Source organism: Melospiza melodia, chromosome 3 (genome assembly GCF_035770615.1).
Source record: "Melospiza melodia melodia isolate bMelMel2 chromosome 3, bMelMel2.pri, whole genome shotgun sequence".
NCBI classification, from domain to species: Eukaryota; Metazoa; Chordata; class Aves; order Passeriformes; family Passerellidae; genus Melospiza; species Melospiza melodia.
In genome coordinates this window covers 119,679,300-119,701,184 of record NC_086196.1, presented here as the reverse complement: position 1 = coordinate 119,701,184, position 21,885 = coordinate 119,679,300, and the positions used below count along the sequence as shown (strand labels likewise).

The window sequence follows — 21,885 nt, the reverse complement described above, 5'->3', positions numbered from 1 at the left end:
CTGGAGCTGCAAGTTTTTAAACAATCTGCATCTAAATTTTTGTAAAGCCAAAAAAACTATTTAAGATAAAAGTAACAGAAACATAAATTATGTTTTCAGAGCTACAATTTAAAAGTGTATTGAGTTGCTTCTGAATTGCAAAACAATCTTATATCTGAAATCATTAGCAATGTTCACGGTGCATGTCACAACTAAAATTCCATTTAAGCATATTTTTAAAATTATCTCTTCTTTCACTTAGCCATTTTGTTCAAGAATCTCTTTCTCATGGATGGGTTGGTAAAATATGCATCATTCAAAGCTCTGTAAAGAATGCAGCCTCTGCTCTGCTTTATGTCAGGTCATTTCATCAGCTCTTGGAGAAGGATTTGAAAGGCATGTTGGCAGATGAAAGTCTCTTGGTTTGCTCTAAAACTGTGATTTTCAAACTTTAACAAAACATGCACTGAACACAGTGCATTGAAAGCTTGTGGAAGAAAATGGGTGGTCATTTTTGCTTCATGCTATCATTTCAGGATGGAGCTGCCTCTGAGGTTCTGCTTCACTTACAGGAGTGAGCAACTCTTGGGGCTCTAAGGCACCACCACAGTCCTTTCACAGGAGAGGGAGGCCAAGGAATTCATCTGGTCAGTCCTCATGAGCTGCAAGTTCCAATGCTCCACTTTTGCATGGAACAGTGCAGAAGGCCCTGCAAGGCCTGATATCCCCACAAACATAAGAGTTGTGTGCTCTATTCTGCTGAAGACAAGGGCTCAAAGTGGTTCTTTGCGTTTCTGGTTGGTTTGTTGGCTGTTTACAGTTTAGTTCTTGATGTATCAAGAAGTTTTGGGAATTTTTTTTCCTGATGGAGCTTTTTTGTATGAGTTTTTTGTATTACTCATTGAATTGCTGTTCAATAAAAAACAGTCCTCCAAAAGCACATATGGTTAAAATTAACTTTTTCTATTGGCTTTTTTTTTTCTTGCTTACATGTTGCCTTTTGAAAAGGAGATAGTCCTGTGAAATCATGCACCCAATTGTGCTTTTAGCTCTAAGCACTGTTTGTCCATTAGGAACTAAGAAGACCCAATGAGGTGTTATTAGCTTCGACTCATCTGACTGAAGCATCATCTGCTGTGCTCATTAATGAAGGTAGTTCAGGTGGAAACACTGATCCCTGAGCTTTATTAGAATTGTCTCTGTTGTTTTTACTCATCTAATGAAAAGAGAAAAAGGAAAGTAGATAGTAAAAAAAGATGCATACAGAGGATATATTCTAAAATAACGCCTAAGGAACTAACTCAAAAAATCACTTTAAACATGTGTCACAATATTTTTTCCAATGCTAGAATTTTTCAATGTTAGAAGTTCAAAATATGCTTGGAAAACAGTCTCTCTAGCTGTAATCTTAGAGAAGTCTGATTCAATAATAATAAGTATAGCTTTATAATGCAGAAATGTTTTATGTGATTGTTCAGATGATCCCAGGCACTTGGTGTGCTCAGGTGAGTGTGACATGAGGATTACATCTAAACAAGGAGATTAAGCAGTGCCAAGGCTTGGTCAAAATTTTGGCATGGACTAACCAGGGGTCTTCCTAGAATGGTTTAGGAGTTAGCCCTGCCTGGGGATTAGCCTAGCCAGAGATTGGCAGCCTGAACATAGTGAACCTGTTCTGAAGTCCACATTTAATAATGTAGGTATGGCTGAGGGTCAGAGAACCAGCACTGGTATTATTTTCACAGAATCACAGAATCACAGAATTTCAAGACTGGAAGAGACCTGTAAGATCATCTAGTCCAGCCGATGTTCTAACTGTTCAACTAGATCATGGCAGCAAGTGCCACATCCAGTCTTTTTTTAAATTCTTCAAGGGATGATGCCTCCACCACCTCACTGGGTAAATGATTCCAGTTTCTGACCACTCTTTCTTTGTGTCACCCACATATTTATAACTGTTTCTGTGTGGCTTTCAAACTGTGAGAAATGGAAACACAAATGCTTTACAGAACTGCAGCAGAACTGCAAAGCCCTGGCTTTGGGGAGGAGGGCAAGCAAGTGAGGAACACTGAGACAGATGGCACAGTCAGATGGAATGAATTCCTTGGGGGCACTGCCGCAGGGAGAGGAGGAACAGTGAGCATGGTAAAAATATGGGAACAGCAGCTGCCATAGCTGTTTCTACAAGAGCAAAGCAGGTTGAGCAAATTGCCTTAGGAGCCTGCCCTGTGCCCAAATCCAAAGGGAAGAGCTAAGAAGACAGCTTTGCAGGGAAGTGTGGTACCTTGCAGATGAGTGAAGTTGGAGAGTTGCAGCTATTAGAGGGGGATTGGGGAAAGCTCCAAAGCTCACAGCTGGAAGATGAGCTGAGGTGGATGCTGGGACCCAGAGAGAAGTCCAACTTGTTGTCAGGCAAGGGTGAATGCCAGACAGTGCAATGGCACAAATCTCACACCACAGAAAGACACAAACTGAGATAATTCTGATTACAAATGTGAATCAGCTGAAGATTGAGATAAATTCCTAATAAAAGCATATTTACACTGGCAAAGTGTCAGTGTGATTGTTGATTATTCTCTGCCATCCCAAAGGCAATAAATCCATCCCACAGCAAAGGTGATGACCATTATTTATTGCTGGCAAAGAAATCCTGACAGACAAGGTACAACAGCATCAGTAAAGGATTTATCACTGTGCTGTTCCTCACCAGTGACCCTCCCTAGCAGCTGGAGCAAGCATGCTATCCACACATCTTTTGCCACCATGGCATAGGCTCTGCTGAGGAAGCATTATTGAAACAGAAAAAGGGAGGACTTTCATGTCATTTTGTTTTGAGCTGTAAGCTGAAGCACCAAGGGAAGGAAGAGTGTCCTTAACCCAGTGTGGGAAGAGTGTTCCTAACCCAGTGTGGGAAGAGTGTTTCTTAACCCAGTGGTGCACAGAGGTGCTCTCTGTAAATGGCATGTGCCCAAGTCACCTGCAATAGGTGAGATAGCAGGAGCTGGGGCAGCTTTCAGCATGTGTGGGCTGTTCTGAGAAGCCAGTTACCAATCTCTACCAGGTGTCTTTTCACAAGACATCCTTGGTGAATGCTTTGCTCAGTGGCTCTTAGCCCGGCATAATTTTCACAGGAATGGCAAAAGTCAATTTTCTGCCACAGAGCAGTTTTCTGGCTGAATTTCAGTAGATCATTCTGAAACACAGAGACATTAAAGCTCTTCAGCAAATGGTTGTGGGATTGTTTTCACATGGGCAAACAAGAATTTTCTCTCAACTAATTCTTGGAAATGCTCAAAGCATTCTAGCTGAAACTTCCAAAAACAATTCAGACTCAGCCAGACATCCAGCCTGAACAACTGAAGTTTGGCAAAGCTGTAAACAACTGGGCTTCATATAAGACTAGATTTTTAATGAAAAGTGTCAGGCAAACTCAGATAGGGCTTTGTTATCAGCTTGCTCTGCAGTATGTGCTCTCTTCTTATATCCCAGCCTAACATTTCATTTGTAAATCAATTGTCATGACTGTTTATTATAGTGTTTTGATATAGCATTTCATATCTGCTCACATTTATACTTCAAATTTTCATATATTGTGAATTACCAGTTGATTATATATATTTTACCAATAATAAAGCAAACCTTCAAACTAAGAGAAATCCATCAAGTGCGACCATTAACAGAGTTTCAGCTTATTGTCCAGATAAGAGAAATCTGTCAGATGTATAAAAGTATCTCATGGAACACCTTGATTTTTACCAGTTTTTTCTTGACTTTAAGGAAAGGCTTGCAAAGAAAATTTAAGAGAAATCCACTGAAAATGTACCATCAAAATGTACAAACTAATGTTGATAAGACTGTTTATCAACAAATCCATTCCCTTCCCTCTGTGTTCTAAGAGAAGTATTTTTAAAGATGCTAAAAATAAAACCAGATGTTTTATTAAATAAATTAATATATTTTTGTTTGTAGTCAAAACATCAGAAGGGATGTCTGTTCTGACTTTCACTATCTTATTCTTGGTTGATTTTGTGGTTTCTTAGAGAATACATAAAAAAGGACATGATCACAATCTGTGAGCTGACATAAACAGTACATTCTCAGACATGCTCTAAGAAAATTCTAAATATTCCTTATTATTATTTCAGCCAAACTTGCCAAGTTTTTTTTTTTTCTGTATTTGACCTGTAAATGATGCCTATTTTGGCAGCACTCAAAAATTATGCAAAAATAATATAATGTCTGCAGTCTGTGTTTTCCTGCCTGCAGTGCTCTATGACAGCATTTTTAAGATGAACCAGTCTGACACTGCCAGGCTTTTGTGCAATGTCCTTGGGAATTTTGACCTATTAACTACAGCAGATTTTAATGCAAGCTGTTTCAGGCAGGCTTGTTTCCATGAAGAAAGTGTTTGGATTTGAGGGGTCACTCAGATGAAATGCCACTTGTCAGAGTTAGAAACCAGATGATTGCACTGAACTGCAGGACAGAATTGAGAAGTTTTGCCTTCCTTGGGAAACCTGTGGAAAGGGAGTTGCACCAAAGAGAAAATGGATCCTGTATAGCACAACAGTGCCTATATTAGGTATTCCTTGAACTGTCAAATACTACATAATCCAATCACCTGACACAGAAAACTGAGCCTCACTACTTTCTTCACTGTATAGTGACACTGTATTATTTATTTGTACTGGCAGATATGGTTTTCAGCGGTGTTTTGTGCTTGCTTAGGTTCTCTCTCTGCAGAGAAATGGAAATATGAGGTTAATACCAATATTCTCCAGCCATAAATTGGGTCCCATGGGCCCTAGAGAAGGGCTAGGACACCTTCACACTCCCTGTCAAGGCTCAAGGATGTGCTTTCCTCAGCCCCTGGTGTTACAGCTATGCAACCACCCTGCTGCTTGCCTCGTGTGGATTCCCACCACAGGGGAACTGGAGGCACAGCAATCTGAATAGAGCCTGCAGCTGAAATTATGCTGGGCAATTTCTTCTAGTAAACAATTCATTCTGCCTAAAAGAATGGGTTTGAGTACTCTGAAGCAGATTTGGGTCAGATTCACGATAAAGTTGAAAAGAAACTAGAAATTAAAATTGAATAGATGAACTGCAGAAACAGTTCCTTTTCCTATTTCTGTTATTTTTCCCCCACACTAAGATCACAAGAAGTCAAAGATACTATAGGAGGGGAAGAAGAACAATTTAAAGAAACTTATTTCTCTGCCTTCTTTTACCAAAAGTCCCAATTTTCTGTCCAAGCCCAGTAGTGTCTTAAATTCTTACAGTACAGAAACTGTTTTTCAAATTGTCTGTAGGATTCAAAAATGGGTATTTGAACAAAAATGTGTGTATTTTGGGTCACAGGGAGCCAACCAACTCTATCACTTTGCATGTAGCTTTGGGTCTTCCCGAGTGCTAGCTCTTTCTCCATGAATATTTAAAGATTTCGCACAAAGTTGACTTTTCTTCCGTGAAGTGAAACAGTCAAAATATTTTCCTGGGAGATGTTTTAATGTCTATACTGTAGTGAAAAGGTATTGTAACCTTTTCCTTTCTGGGTTGTTTTGATGGGTGTTTTTCATGATTCCAAACTGCCCCTTGTCATCCTGTCCTTTAAATTTTGATAGATGAGCCCCATAATAAAAGCAGTATTTTGAAGTCTAGTAAAATATTAAATGCAAACAAAAGCTAATGAATCTCACTGCAAATCCTAAAAAAAAAAAAAAAACCAAAACAACCAGAAAATAGCAAAACAATAATTTTTCTTTTTTTTAACTCTGTAATCAATCAAAAAGGTACAGTTATACCATAAATAATTTTCCTGAGAATTTCTCTGGAGGACTAAGTGAGCAATGCCTCCTTCTCACTTTTCTTTGCCTCTTTCTCTTACATGTTGACTGCTTACCTGTCCTCCAGCTTCTCTTTCTAACAGATATGGATGTTCAAGGACAGAACTGGGAGCACTGCAAATATTCTTTCTTTCTCTCAGGGAGGAAAACAGTCCTGCATTTGTGAATAGCTCCGTTTGTGGGTGGATCACCACAGTATTACTGAGTCTTTGATTATGATATAAAAATTCCTATGGACCAAGAAATCAAAGCCTGTTTGCTAGGGAATTATACATTAAGATGGATTAAATAACTTTTATGTTGGCTATAGTAACAAATATAATTAAAACAAAAATATAAGGTGACAACTAATGTAAAACATAAAATATCAGTTGATATACTACAGAGGTATATATGCAAAATTATTTTTATTCCCAGGCTCAGGTGCCTATTTTCTTAGGACGTGGGAGAAGGAATGAAGGGGAAGAAGAGGAGCTGTTGCTGCACCATTCCCAGATGAGAGATGGGTGATGTTCTCCCCCAGCACACAGCCTGCCTACAGCTCTGAGGCTGCTGCTCCATTACAAGGGACCAGTGAATATTGCACGCTTGCAGAGCTGCACTGTGATGCAGGTAAAGGCACAAGGAAGCAGCATTTTCAGCCTCAGAGAGCCTTGAGACACAGTTGATGTTGGGGTGAACTGAAATGTTATCTGTCAGCTGTAGCTGTCAGCAAAAATATTAAAGGAATAGCAGCTGCATCATGCCACAAGCAGGGGAGTGGAGCAGCCGTAGCTCCAAAATAGATTTTAGAGTCAGACAAGAGTTTTCTTTTCATGAACTCCAGTAATAGTCAAGGACCATTTATTTTCTAAGCTGCTTTGAGCCAGTTGATAGTGCTACTGCTTTTAAAATGTTTTAAATGTTTGAGATGCAAGTAAAGAAGCGCTATTTAGAATAGGATGTACTGAAAGGTATGTTACTAAACCTTGAATTTGTAATTTTTCCTACTAATTGCTTTCTGCTTCTATAGCTTTAAATTTGGCCTCACCATTTTATTCTGTAATACAGCAATAAACCTGATATGACAATAAAAAATCATAACTATGTTTCTCAGCTGGAAGAAAAATTATTGACTTAATATAGCTTCTGTAGCATTTATTCTGCCTTTTCAGGTAATTTAATGAATAAGATACTAAGTTATCCTGAAGGTATTTATTAAAGAATAGCATCTTACAATCTTTTTGGATAGTCATTAAATAAAATAATAATAAGCAGTGGTCTCTTCAGGATCTTGAATTCCAAGATAAATGTAATAAAGTTTGTGTTATTGTTTACTGCTTGGAAGAACTTAGGCAACAGCAGAATATTGCTCTGAATTTTGACCTGCTGCTAATGAAGTACAACCAGACAGGACACAGTTGTTATGAGTCAGGAAATGTGGATGCTCCTGGACAGAGGCCAGGGGGGCTTAGACACACAGGGATGAGATGTGTATGCATCCTTTGGAGGAAATACACTGCATTGTTTTGAAGCATCTCAAGCTGCCTGATCCAAGAAGCACCTAAATGGCCATGCAGAAAGGAGGTAATTACCTCTCCCTTACTCAAGGTGCCCCCTTTTTTTGTATCAGGAAAACAACATTGAAGTAGGCTGTCCAGGGGAGCTTAGAGATCAGATATTAGGTTCAGCCATGAGACAGTAGGCTCAAAATCCCGAGGGCTTAACTTTGTTCTTTCATTATGAAAAGAAGGAAAAACAATTCCACAAAACCCCCCACCAATCCCACAACCCTAAATAATAAAAAAAACCAGACAACCCAACAACAGCAACAGCAAGAAAACACCAACCAACTAACCAAAAATGCCCCCTGATGTGCTACAATTTGCTGTGAGACTTTAAACAAACCTTTTGAACTCATATTCTGCTATAGTATGGTATGAGTTTTTTGTGAGAGAATGGGTGTTACCACTGTGCACATGGGGACAAGCTCCACTCTCCACAATGACAAAGCATTTGCAGAAATGCTGCTACATTTCAGTACATGGTACATATGCAACTCTTTCCTTCTTCTGAGCATTCTAAACGTCATCACTGTGGGTCACTATTTTTTTAAGTGAAATTAACTAGGATCATTTAAAAGAAACTACTGATTTCTTTTCCTTTCCACACCTCTTTCTTGCATCTGAATATAACTGCCCCAGAAGACTGATTTTTTCATTCTTTTGGTAGGTGACTTTTCCTTATCTTCCTGCAACCCCTCCCTGTGTCATTCCCCAAAAGGGAACTACAGCTTTCACTCCCCTCCCAGCAGAGCAGGACATGCAGACCCTTTTTCTGTGCTGGTAAACCCAGGATGTGGGTGGCTGCTTGGGCTTGCACATTTCACACCTTTTTTTTCAGGGGAGCCCTCACAAGAAAGACCTGAGCTCCCTTTCATGAAATCCAATGAAGGATCATTTATTACCCCATTCTCTCCTCAATCTGAGAGGCTCACAACTGAACTAAGGAATTATTTCCAGACCTCCTGCTTTGGTCTGGGCTAGTTTTGAGGCCAGCTGTGCAGTTGTCACTGCTGTCACCATGGCAGGGCACAGTGGGACAGGCCCACGCTGCCCTCAGCTGTGTCCCAGCAGCCATGGCCTCTCCTGAGCAGTGGCACATCTGTAAGGGTGGGACTCTGCCCTGCTCCCAAACTCACTGTCCCCTCTGTCCACTGGCATCACCAAACACACAGATTCAAAATCTCAAGAAAATCTTCCATAGTTGTTTTTCAGGACATTTTAAAGCATCATGGCACCAGGTCATCTAGAGATCAGAGACTTCAACTTTCTTTAAGACATCAGGACTCCATTTTCTTCCAATTTTCTCTGGTTTTAATTAAAGCTGAGTGCCATGTTATGGCAGCTGAATTCCTTGGTAAGCCCTCATCAAAAATCCCAGTTGGCAAGAGTCCCTTGAGCTGCCACCATTGCTTTAACAAAGCAGGCACGACTGGAGACACTGCAGGAGCTTGCAGGAGACAGGCAGCACCACAGGACATTTCTGTTTTCCAGGTGCTCCCTCTTCCTCCCTCCCCACAGCCCCATAGTGGCTCCAGAGCTTCCAAACACCATCTAATTTGGGCAGTCACATTCAGCTCACCCCTTCTCTCAAAGGTTCTTTTTCCTTCAGGATTATTTTTTTCCCAGTGGTCTCCTCCTTGTACTAGAGAGCTTGTCCTGAGCACTCCCAAAATAACAACAAGCTCACAAGCTGACAGCACCCCCTTTGCTCTGTGAATTACTTCTGGTACAACTGAACCTGAGGGAATGGTTTTGATTTTCCTGAAACATCTTAGTACTGACATTAGTTTGGTTTCTATTCTGGCGTGGTTTTGTTCCTGTTCTGGTCACATCCCTGGTCTTCCTCCTTCCTTTCTTTGCTGTGCTTTACCAGTATGGGTGGTTTATTGTGACCTACAACTAAGGGCACAGCTAAGCTTCCCTCCAGAGAGCTCCTCTAAAAATACATATTCTTGTCACGCAGACTAATTCAACTTCTATTCCTACTTCTCCCTGCAGAATCTGTCTTCTAAAGAGGGCTATTTACGTCTTCTTATTCAAAGCTGTTGACATGATGTTCAACACTGCAACATCTCAGAGTGTCAAAGTCACTACTGTGTTTATTCTTGTAACATTCCAGGTTGTTATTAAAAGTGGAGAAGTAACTTGCTGAGAGTCACGCAGGGAGTCACTGATGTGAAAGTCAGCAATTTAAGCAGCCTTTCTCCTCCCTGGTATGGCAACTATCACCTCACATTTTAAGGTAGCATTATTTTAAACAACAAAATTCAAATATGACATGAATATTTTGGAGAGGGAAGCTGAATTTAGCAAAGATTTTCTGGTGAATAAGGACTCTATGAGATGTGCTGCCACTCTTACAGCCTTGCAGTTCAATCACACTCTCGCAGTCTTATTTAGACTTTGTTTACACAACTAGTGCTGGTGGTAAGTAAACTAACCCTCCCTGTGTGCAATTATGCTTGCCTTATTTCTAGACACTCACTGCTGTCCTGGAGGGATGTTTGGAGCTGACACCAACAGCCATTGTGGAATTGTTGCCATTCTACCAACTCCTTAACAAACTGTTACAAACTGTTGTGTTACTATGAGTGCATTCACTGAACACTTCTGCAGATTATTCAGTTTATTTCTGTTTATTTTCCTAGGCTTCTTTTGTGCTAGGATGAGAAACTCATAACATTGTCTACAACTCCCTACATATTTCTCTAGCACTCCATTAGTTCTCATGGACCTGTAGTGATAAAGGTTGTGTGGCTGATAGTGATACAGGACAGGGGCTGGAAACTTGTATCACTGCAGGGAGTTTATTTTCTTGGAATGAGGCAGCTGTGCCCCTGTCACAGAGAGAGAGGGCTCTGAACAGCTCCTCCTGGGCCCTCAAGCACCACAGCAGTACAATCCTCTTGAGTAAGTTCTGTAAATTTTCATTTGCAAACGGATGGAATTCTGCACCAAAGATACTTACATGGCACTCCCACCATGGTTCTAATAAAAAGCTGTTCCAAAATAATTTCAGGTTTTAGAATATGTTCTCTGAAAGCAAAGGAAAATCAATTTAGGTATTGTTTCTTTCCAACCCACTAGCTACTTTTGAAACCTCTACCCATATGGATTCAAGGTAGGGTAGTTAAAGATGTTTACCTGGAAATTCTTGATTAAGAGGTTTAGAGTTTAGCTTTAAAACACTCAACTTCCTGGCCTCCTGCTAAAGCATTTCTTGTCTGTCCTAGGCTGTTCTGGTGTCTATCAGAGCATGAGCTCTTCTTCCTAAACCTCACTACGTTTCTCACTAAATTAACCCCACTGAAGCTTATGTCCGGTATTTTTTTATTAAAAAGGCTGCAAGGGTTTATATGACCAGTGTGTGTGTACCAGCTCCTCCAGTTCCTCTCTGCAGCCAATGCTGAGTTTGCTCCAGACAAGTACAATGGGATCTGAGACCTCTGTACACCACCAACTACAATAATTCCCTCTCCTTTTTCCCTCCATATGTACAGATGATGACGATACTCTAGTTAAAGTTTCAGTTTTAGGAATAGTATTTATCTACAGAGAAGACCACCTGTCTTCAGGGGTTATTCTTGTTAGGTATAAGACATCCTGTATGTAAAGACTGACTGCTACATCCCTTTGAGTGTCACAAGCCCTCTGCTTTGTCCTTGTTTCATGCTACAATCGTCACTAACAGGTAAATTTAGATGCTTCCACAAGTTGGGCTTTTTTAAATGAGCCTAAGCTAGTCAGGCTAACCAGAACTCCATCTAGGAATCCTGTTTGCCATATGTGCATTATGCTCTGCTCCTGATTAGGATACAATTGGAAAGAGATGTTCAGTGAGAAAAGGAAACTCGGCAGTGGAAACAGTCTCCAGACTTTCCTTCCTCAAAAGCAGCATCTCTGTTATCCTTTCTTATACACTTGGTTTTTTATTACTTACATTTTCCATGCTAGCCTTGCAGCTTATTGGACTACCTGGAGAGAATATACTTAACATTTTTCAGAATTGTTTTTGCAGAAAGATGGCACCTCAGCTGTGCCTAAATCTAAATGTTTGCCTTTCAAACAGAATGTAGCAGGCAGAAGGAAAGGAAGAGGGTGTGCACTCTGAAAGCTAGAGTAAACTAAGATAAAATATTACATACAAGACTTTTTGTCCTTACTATTCCTATTTTAGGACATAAGACATCAAACACAACAAAATCAAATAAAAAAACCCAAACAAACAAACAAACAAACAAACAAACAAAACCCACTACAAGTGGGCTTTTTGCAATTTTGAAAGTGTCAAAGACCTGTGATTTGTTACCATCAAGCCATCTTTTGTTCAATGTATTCTGTATTTTGATATACTGATTATCATTTCTTGCAAAATATTCCATAGCCAGCCATGTCCAAAACTTTTTGATCCAAAGATCACAAAGATGAGAGATTTTAGAAGATTTATAAATTAAAAATACTCAAGGTCCATGAAAATTATCAAAGCCCTGAGCAAACTGATCAGAGTCTGGAGATGGTTCCACTTTGAGGGAGGCTGGATGATTTCTGCAACTCCTCCCACCCGAGTTATGGCTCTGTAAATAAGTGGCAGAGGATATGCTGCTGTGACCCTGCCTTTTACTATTTGCGCTCTGGTGCCTTTTGTGCCTGGGATTCCAGCCTCTGTCTGTGCCCCTGGAGCAGCAGTGGTTCCACACTGAGGCAGCTGCCTGAGGACAGAGGCTCCCCTGGCCCTCAGGAGCCACGAGTGTCCCTCTGGGCACAGGGACATTTGTGCTGCGCTGGGTTTGACATGCCTCAGGACATCCAGCATGGCACCGTTCCCTCCCTGCCTCCTCCTGCCCAGAGTCAAGAGCTGGAATGTGTCGTTTTCTCTAAAGAATTTTATCAGACTGAGGAACTGAAATCCTTATCTACTGGAATAAAATGTATGTTTCTTTTCATTACAGAAGTCCTTGTTGAAAAATAAAAGGAGAAATAACACACTATAGAAGAACTACTGTAGCCTTTACCTTAGAAGTTAGATCCAAGAGGCTTTGCAATTAGAGATGGTGAGACAAGTGAGATTTTCAGGATAAGTATGAATGACAGACACAGGAATAGAGTAACTTCAGCATGAGAAATATATACTTAATTAATTTTTAGCCAGGCCAACACTAAACCAGTCATCATTAATCACATATTCTTTCCCACCCTTTTGTTTATGCCATTGCTTATGGCTTTTAAAGGGTTATTTTTTGAACAATCTGGATTATATATTTTAAAAGTAAGAATGTTCCTAGGGACACATAACTAGATAGTATGAGATTTTATGAATATCCTTTCTACTGTGTTCACCACTTTGAACTTGAGGATAAATTGTGTATGTTTTTTTCAGTGTATATTTGTTGTCACAGTAACTGTAGTTTTCCCAATAAATGGAAATTGCACCGTTTCCTTAGCATTCAGGTTACTGCACTGAAATAGCACCATGAACTCACCATTACTTCTCCCTTCCTGTTGTCAAGTTAGATCTCATTTAGTTGCAGGAGCAGGCACTAAAACAGGTTAGTTTAGATTTGTGTGCGTTAGAAAGCTGAAGCAAGTCTGCCTAGCTGCATTACATCCTATGACTCATGCCTGTGTGGGAAAGACCTTATTTTCACAGAGATCTCTTAGATAAACAAGGCAAGTTGGCAGCAATTCGATTACACTGATGCAAGCAGTCTCTGCTTTCTGTTGCATTCATTTCCTTTATATTTTCTGAAAAACACAAGCAGGCTGATAAACTCCAGTGAGAATTCTTCTACCAAGGACACGTGAGCTTTCATTTTCAATTACATTTTTTTTTATAATAGGAACAGCCTTAAACCCAGTTTCTAAAAAAACCTCTATTCTGTTACTGCAACAAAATCAATTTTTTATCAGTTGGCTTTTTTCAAAGTTTGTTAGTGAAGCTGTAGCTCTTGCTGTCGACAACCATAACGCACTAGTCAGTTAGATACCTCCCTCCCACACACACACAAGCCTCTAAATACTGGATTTAGAGGATTTCAGATAGAAAATGGATTTAGATTCCAAAATACCACTTTTACATACGCGCTCAAATAGATTTTTGACCAGCATAAATCACAAAACATTGCACTCTTTGTCACCATTTCCCCAAAAAGGAAAAGTGAAGAAAGTAACCATTACTGTATTGTAGAGCTCTAAAAGTGTGTAAATCAAACAAGTTCAGTGCAAATTCATCGAGGTTTCTGCTCTCGTTTTGAAACCCCACCAGTTTATACCTGAATGACTTTGGCCACATCTTAGATAATTGAGATTTTAATTGTCATTTTATCAGCTTTGAAATGAAACTCACTTGGACAAAGTGTAGCAATCTTTCAGATTCACACCCCCCTTTGCCTCTGTCAGCACACAGCAACCAGGGTTGTCCATTTAAGGGAAAAAGTACAAGCTCCAGCCTATTTCCCTGTGCTCTGGATGTGTTTGTCCCACTCCTTCAGCAAAGCTTTCTGTTGTGCCAAAAAGCACTTCCTTCCTTGCAAAAGTCATGCACACATGACCACATACACTGCCATTTCTGATGAAGGTTTAATTTATCTTTTAATTGTATTTTCTCTGTATTTCTGTGTGTGTAAAATATTGTGAAGGATGCCACAATCTATGTAATCTTACAGATCACCTTTACAGCTACAATTTGCATGCTTTACTTGTAGAAAAGGTTTAGAGAGATAGTCCAGACAAAGCAGAATGAGAATCACAGGGCCAAGCCATCTTGAATTAAAAAAAAAAAAAAAAAAAAAACACACACAAAAAAAAAAAAAAAAACAAAAAAAAACAAAACACCAAAAAAAAAAAAAAACCACAACAAAATACAGCTATCCCAATAGGAAGATTTTCTATTTGCACTTATATTAGGACTTATTTTATTATGATGATGAGAATAAAAAGTAATATAGAAAGTACAGATTATCTGCAGAAAGAGGAAGAGTAGGTGCAAAGACCCAAAATAAAATGGAAAATCTAATAAAGTGTCATGAAATGCAGGATTTTCACAAATACATGAGGCATCACATATTTTCAACACGGTCAGAAACTCCCACTGTCTCTTGTGAACAGAACACTGGCCCAATTGTTTCTGCCTTCACCTCAAAGCATAAGTGCAGGACCATGTTACGAGTTCTAGTGTCACTAGCTTGGTACAAACACTGGCTACTAAGTAGAAAAGGAGAGGATAAAAAAAATTCGTAATGTTTTATGAATTGATTGTCTTCTCTGTTATCCAGTATGCTCCAAAATGAAGAAAAGCGTTTTGTCCCTAAATAATTACCAATATTCTGTATAAAATTAGGAAACAACTTTCAGTAGAAAACAAGAGAAAGGAGAGCAGAAAAGGCTTAAAATGAAAACTGTCACAAGCTGAAAAGTTTAGGCATTTGAGCTTCTTGTAAAGAAGTATTTAAACATCTCTATACAATAGGATATCCTTATTTTATCTTTCTAGTTTTCAGTTCTTATCCTAGGTTTTATACACTAAATATTTTGGTGAAATGGGAAGTATGAATAGATGGAGTTCCTTCTCATTTGTAATGTTGTTTTATCTGCCTTCTTCACAAATATTCACTTTATTTTTCCAATTGTCATTTTAGATATGTAGAAGGACAAAACCCCTGACCAAAATTCAATTTATACACTTAAATAGCAGAATAACCTGCAACAACAGACCTTGAGAAAGGAAGAAACAGGAAATTGAAAGAAAAGTAAAATGTCTCTTAGAAAAAAAAAATATTTGGACAGAAATAGAGATGATCTCTTTTGTTAAATGCTCTTGAGGGAACTGGAAATGTATCTGCTAATTCCTGAATACTAAAACTTGATCTCATTCAATTCAAAGGAAATCTCAGTCTGAATTCAGTGGCATAAACCTGACCTTTGACTGGCACAGCTCTGAGGCACATTCTTAATTTCTGCCTGGTGGTACCTGAACTCAGTTAGATAAGATTACCAAAAGCCTTAAATTAAGTATGTGTGGAATGTCTGCCAGCAGAAAGATCCTGTATCAGGAGGAGTTTCACTGATACACCTCTATCAATAGGAAGCTTTTATTATGGAAATGGCTTTAGTGGTGAAATTGTAACCCAGAGGAGCAAAACAGGGCATACCAGCAAAACAGAGATTTCCTAATATTCTAATGCTTAGTCCACAGGCTGCTTCCAGGAAGCACATCCATTTTTTCAGGAATCCTACCTTGGCTGACACAACTCTATTAATATGAATGTTTAGTCTTTCCATTTGTGTCAGGTGTGACAGTGAGGGGCACTACAGAAAACTCAGATGTCCTGAGGTGTCATCAAGCTCACTAAAACCAGTATCATGAAGGATGTACCAGTAAATACCAGAGCCAAAGGTCAATCATCTACCACATAAGAGCAGGAGGAGCTCAGGGAAATCGAAGCATATGTAAGAAGGGACAGAACAGTGCTGAGATTTGGAGATGAAGTTCAAGTCTTTGAATTTGGTGTTAAAAATAATCAGATCCTCTATAGGGAGACTAAAAGACTCAGGTGATGAAAACACTCAGTCAAGATGGTGACTCTAGTTGTGACTAGATCAGCTAAAATTATAACAAAATTAATGTAATAATTAAATAATAATAATACATAATAACCATAACTATGAAAATATCATAAAATCAAAAAAGTCACCAACATATTCTGGAAGTGAATTCAGATTGGAAGGAGCTTTTAGCACCATGAAAGGCATCATCCATTCCACAGTTATGTAAACATAAACAAAATCAAAATTATGCATGAGGGACAAAATAAATGAGTATGCTATGTCTACTTGTGTTCCACCAAAATCACTATGTGTACCACCAAAATATAAATTACTTTTGATTTGATATAAAATCGACCTTGGTTTCACTGTAGTCATTAGAAGAATTGGCTATCTTTCAAATATGAAGCCATCTGTTGAATAGCCACAGAATATTCCACAGATTTGATTGGGAAATCCCAGAGCCTCTTTGTGGACACCTGTTGAAAAGAGTAATTTTAGCCTCCTCCTCCATTTTGAAGTGGGAAGGAAGACAGATGTATGTAGAACCACTACTCCATGTGTTACAGTTTGAAGTTGCTACTAGACTGTTCAGATGTCACTTCATTTGACAGTTATCAAGCTAATAATTTGCCTTTTGATTTAAAAAACTTGGCTAAAAGCAAATTGTGCGAAAAAAAGGGAAGTTGTATAACCACACATTACACTGAGCAACAACTAAACCAAAAAGGGAGTCAATATTACCATAGCATTTTCCCAGATTTTGCTATCCCTACATTTTCAGAAGGTCAAATTTGTCATCTCTCCACAGTTTAATTTGCCAGATATTTCATTAAAGAGAAGAGGCAGTCATTTTCACTCTAATGTCAAGATGACAAATACTGTACAAATCATATTGTCTCAGATTTATTTCTCACTGTGTAGCCTTCTTATGAAAAAAAATAACTTTCTCAGGATATGTTCTTATTAAAAAGTAATTCCAAAGTTTCCTTTTGAGACTTAGATTTAGGATACCATAGTGCTTTAGTAATTCCACAATAATGATTATCACATTAAATAATAGCTGCCAAAAAGTGCTTTAGTGTGCCCCTTGCTATGAAAAAAATGTACACTCTGTTAATTTTTTCTTTTAAGAATTTTTTTCCATCCTAATACTTAACTTATTTTATCATTTCACAAGCAGTTACATTCTCAGTCACCCAGTACAAGTTGCTTCAGAGTATTTTAATTCCATCCAGTGCTAAGATGTGGTATTGATGTCATTTATGTAGTATGCAGGGATGCAACTAGAATTATTTAGTCAAAGCAAGACATTCTCATCTCCCTGAGGCAGTCCCAGCATCCACAGACCGTGTCAAACACCACAGACACTCAGCACAGACTCAGTTAGTTCATTCCTTCTTTAGGACAAATATTTTTCATCTGAGACAATTCTACATAAATCTGTGAACAGGGTTTTAGCACAGGGTAAGTGCATTCTTTAAATCTCTGCCTTCATAACTGAATTCATATTGTATATGAACTTACAATCAGTCTCTTAACAATTCATGCGCACTAGATTTTTTTGCTTGCAGAAAGCAGCTTTAACAGAGGTGGCAGGGAGGAGTGGAATTCATTCTCCAATGGATCAAACAGCTTTTGTCAGTTAAGACAAAGTAAATCACACTAAGCAATTCCTTCCCCTAAATTACATGACCACTATGGGGCCATGGGATATGCATTTCCAACAACAAACAGGCTTCCATCCTGCTGCCAGGGTAAAACAATCATCTGAGAACTGGCTTCTCATTTATGATTTTGCTGATAGAAACATTCACTTTACCAACAATGACCCAGCTCAAGCACACTTAGGTACAATGAACATAAGGTCAGTCCTTAGGACAGTTGTATTATGCTGCTAATCAAAGCAGCAGAAATTAATATTCATTCTATGTAAATAAGCACAAGAACCAAGAGTGGCTGTCACAAAGGCAGTATGAAAGGCACCAGGTGTGTCCTAAAAGTTTGCAAGAAAACAAAAAGTACAAATGCGCTGGGCCACAAACTATTTGGTTAATTCTGTTACTGAAAGGCTGCTTCCTTTTATTTATCACACAGGTTATCACTGCTTTTAATAGCTGCTGGACTATCACTGGTCAGAGATGATATGTATTCTATTATTAAATGTTGATTTGTCTTCTGTCTGCATGTAAGCAGAGATAAACAAGATACATGTCAAAATCTATGCACATTTTTTCTTATTACTACTGGCTAGTTCATTATGCTTGTTCTCAGAACTGCAAAAATTATTTAAGCAATGCTTTTCTATCATGAAAAAATAAAAAAATCTCTAAAATTTTTATTCCAGCTTTCATCTATTGACATTTCCAAATAATTCAGAAGATTGTTCAAAGAAGAAAAGAGACAATAGACATTAGAAAAGAAAATTTTTGTAAAAAAAGACACTAGAAAATAAAGGTTATTGTAAACAAAAAAAAAAAAAAAAAAACAACGGAGTGGTTAACTCAGTCTTACCTGTCAGCAACACGGACCTGGGAATATATCCTTTACACTGCAAGATCACAGTAGCCTGTCCCACAGCACTGCCACAGGAGTAGAATGATCCAGCTCAGGAGATCACAAAGACAGAAACTTTTCCCACTTTTCTGGGTCTACCAGCAGTTGAAGTAACGAAGGAAACAAGGTAGAGAGCAGAAGACCGGAGCTGCTTCTCGCAGAAATCCCAGGCAGGAGAAGCAGGAGGTATACTCTGTCTGTGTCTCACCCAGACTTTTGTTTAAAAGTTTTTTCAACTGTTGCTAGGTGGTGTTAGGCTTTGGCAGTTTAGTTCTCAGATTGTATTTCCCCTCTTCTGGTCTCTTCACACAGTGTTACAGCAATGACTTTGTTGAGCTCAGCTCGCTTGTGCTATATTTAACCAGTGTTCTCAGCAAGTCAAGCCTGTCAACAGCTGAGAAGTTTGGAGCAGGCTTTGCTGAGTTCCTCAGCTGCTGAATTATCAGTGGATGTTGCACTGCACAGCCCAGCTACTACATTCACTGAAAGATTGTGGGGAAACTGTCAAATCCTTTTAAGGGCTTCCAGTGACTTCACAGGAGTAATTACTATTTAAAGCACTAAGTACAAGATGTGTATTTAGGCATATATTTTAGACTTTTAGAGAAAGAATACTTGTGTTCTCTGCAGATGAGTTCAATTATTTATACAGTGAGAATTTTCCTAGGACAAGTAGGAAGTTTATAATTTGAAAGGTATGCACTTCACTTGAGGAAAAATTACACGTGGGAAGAACTTTTTGCAGCATAATTTCTTACAGAGTTTAAATATACTAAGATGACATGGAGAAATTAATGAAGGCTTAGGGTGGAAAGTTTTCACTGTGATATTTATTCCAAAGACAACCTTCTTCTCCCAGACCAAGAGCTTCCTGCAGTTATTCCTATACTGTCTCTCACTGAAGAAAAGGAAAGCCACACAAATCACAATTGGTTTGACAGGAGTATTCAGAACACATTACTCCAGGGCTGTGTGCATTCTGATGATCCACACTTGCTTCTGGATCTAATTACCATTCCTAATTCTAAGCCACAAGTCTCTTAATCAACAGACCAGCAGTAACACCAGACAGCTTTCAGCTCACAAACTGTCATGATATAAAGACTCAAAGATGTTGCAGATCTCAGATTCTAGAACAAGGTTCTACCAGCTCATGGCACAACAGCCTCTGAAAATGTCTCTGGCAAGGAAAATTCCCTATTCAAACAACTCCGTTCTCATCTGAGCAGTACTTCAGAGTTAAATGCAGAAAGAGCCTCCTTTGGAAGGCTTTTCCCTAGTGATGGTCTGAGGTATTGATCTAGGGCTAGATGAAGAGGCAGGGAAGAAAGAAGATGAGGATAAAAAGCAAAATTATGCTAAAAAATTCACTTGTGGATATTTATACATGAGGACACACCAAGCTTGCAGAGCAAAAAAATATTCAAGCAGGTCATAACAGTAGCCTGCAGTGATGCTGGGTCTCTGTGCAAGGAGTAGGATGGGGAGTGAAAAGGTATCACACTGTGGCAGTTTCAACATGCAGGACTATAACTGGCCACAAGGACACGAGATACCAGAGGGTGAGTACAAGCCCTTACAGGAAGCAGCTGTGGGATGAGCTGTAGCCTGGTGCTCTAACCCTGTCTCTGGAATGACTTCTGCTTGATCTGTGTCATTATCTAAACAAGCAAGGAACAATGAAAAAATACTTTCATTCCCAAGTTGCTCATAAAGAGAAAATGAAGTAAATATTAGGTATTATGTCAAGTAACTGATATTAAGACATTGATGACACATTTATGAAAGCCCCAAACACTACCATCATGTCAAATATATTTTGTTTTGGAGACCAAGTAATAATCACTAATTTCCATTTGCATTTCAATATTTGACTTGGACAGAATAATTAGAAGGTATAAAAATGGGAAAACAACTGGTTTTCAAAAACAGTTATTTGGATGATGATTTTAGAGACAAATAATATATTGGCATAAAGTTTGCTGGTATATGCTTCCACTTTGAACTGAAGTGAGATACAGATATCCACATTCTAAAATGAATCTCTAACTTAGTTCCCTCCTAAAATTGAGGTGCTCCAACCAGATGTATAACTTTTGGACTATTCTGGCTTTAAATTCTTGCTCAAAGTGCGGTACTAACAGCACTTTATTCATTCAAGTACAATAAATCAGGCAAACAAAACAATTAACTTGGCTTATAGATCTCAAAAAAACCCAAGCTATTCTCAGCATTTCTCTCCCATTAGTTCCTGGCACATTCACTGAGTGGAAAACAATACAACTTCTTAGGAGGCATTCTCTGCTGCCAGCCCTTATGGGTGAGTTTCAACAGCGACCTGCTGGTGCGAGTCTGCTTTTTCGTGTACACTTGCAAACTCACTCCCCAGCTGTGCACCATGGATATAATCCTCTAAGACCAGGGGAATTTCAGAAAAAAAAAATAGGTAAAATAGAATAGATTAGGTTTTACGAGTCAGAAAGTATATAAAGATTGTATGGGAAAAGGTGTAATTAATCAGAAATACTGGAAGGGTAACGTTTTTAACTTTGTGCAGTATGAAAATGGTTCCCATCTAAATGTTTCCCCCTACTGAATGATGGAAAAAATAATTACAAATAGGTTTTGGAGGGTGGGAAATAAAAGGAAAAACAAAACCATGAAAGAGACTTTTTAGTTTGGCATCCTATGTTAGGTCCTAATGTCAATAAAGCCCATCATCCCAAGTCTTAGTGACATTCTCCAACTAAGTCTAAAGAGAAATTTTCTTTTAATTTCTGATAATTATGTTCTCTCTTAGTCAAGCAACCAAGATAATGGAGTCCAAAGTAAATAATTCTAAGAAAATTTGTAATGGAAGCCAAATATCTCAGTATTATTTCAATCAAGCAACCAAAGGCCAGAGCAATGCAAAAAAAGGGAACAAAATGTGGCACTAGAGACAGAAGAAGAGCAGCAGCAAGACTTGTTGCCATTTTCAAAGATAATGTTAATCTCAAATACAGATGAGGGCCTGTCACTCTTCACACAATCATATTTCTTTGTACTTGCATTGCTAGAAAATGAAAGAAAAATTTTTATGATATGAACTGTTCTAGAGAAATTCCAGGCTTGAGGCAGAAATTACTGGCAGAAAATCTATGGTTTTTATAGAGAAGATCAAAACAGATGTCTTCTTCTGACCTTACTGGATTCTCTTGACCTTAAAATGTATGCCTGTAAATAAGATTTTTCTGGAACACATACAATAGTATTACTATGTACTTTTTACCTCAGCCATCCACCACTTTGATGTACAAGTATATCTCATTCTCTTAGTCATAAAGGCATTCAGAGATACAGCCTACTACCTTTGTCCTTTTGAAATATTTTACATCAGCCTTAACTTCACCAATATACTGGGAAAAAATCTATGTGAA

General features: G+C 38.6%; 1 protein-coding gene across 6 annotated transcripts in view; it reads right to left on the bottom strand.

Annotated features, from left to right (window-relative positions):
- Positions 1-18,815, bottom strand: part of FILIP1 (filamin A interacting protein 1) — a 102,145-nt gene extending 83,330 nt beyond the window's left edge. For 3 of the 6 annotated variants that reach the window (XM_063152892.1, XM_063152896.1, XM_063152894.1), the window contains exon 1: positions 18,425-18,815. The gene's annotated coding sequence lies outside the window, so the exon portion shown is untranslated. The remainder of the gene's footprint in view (positions 1-18,424) is intronic. The other 3 variants (XM_063152893.1, XM_063152898.1, XM_063152895.1) reach the window with 2 other exon arrangements.
- Positions 18,816-21,885: the final 3,070 nt, after the last annotated feature.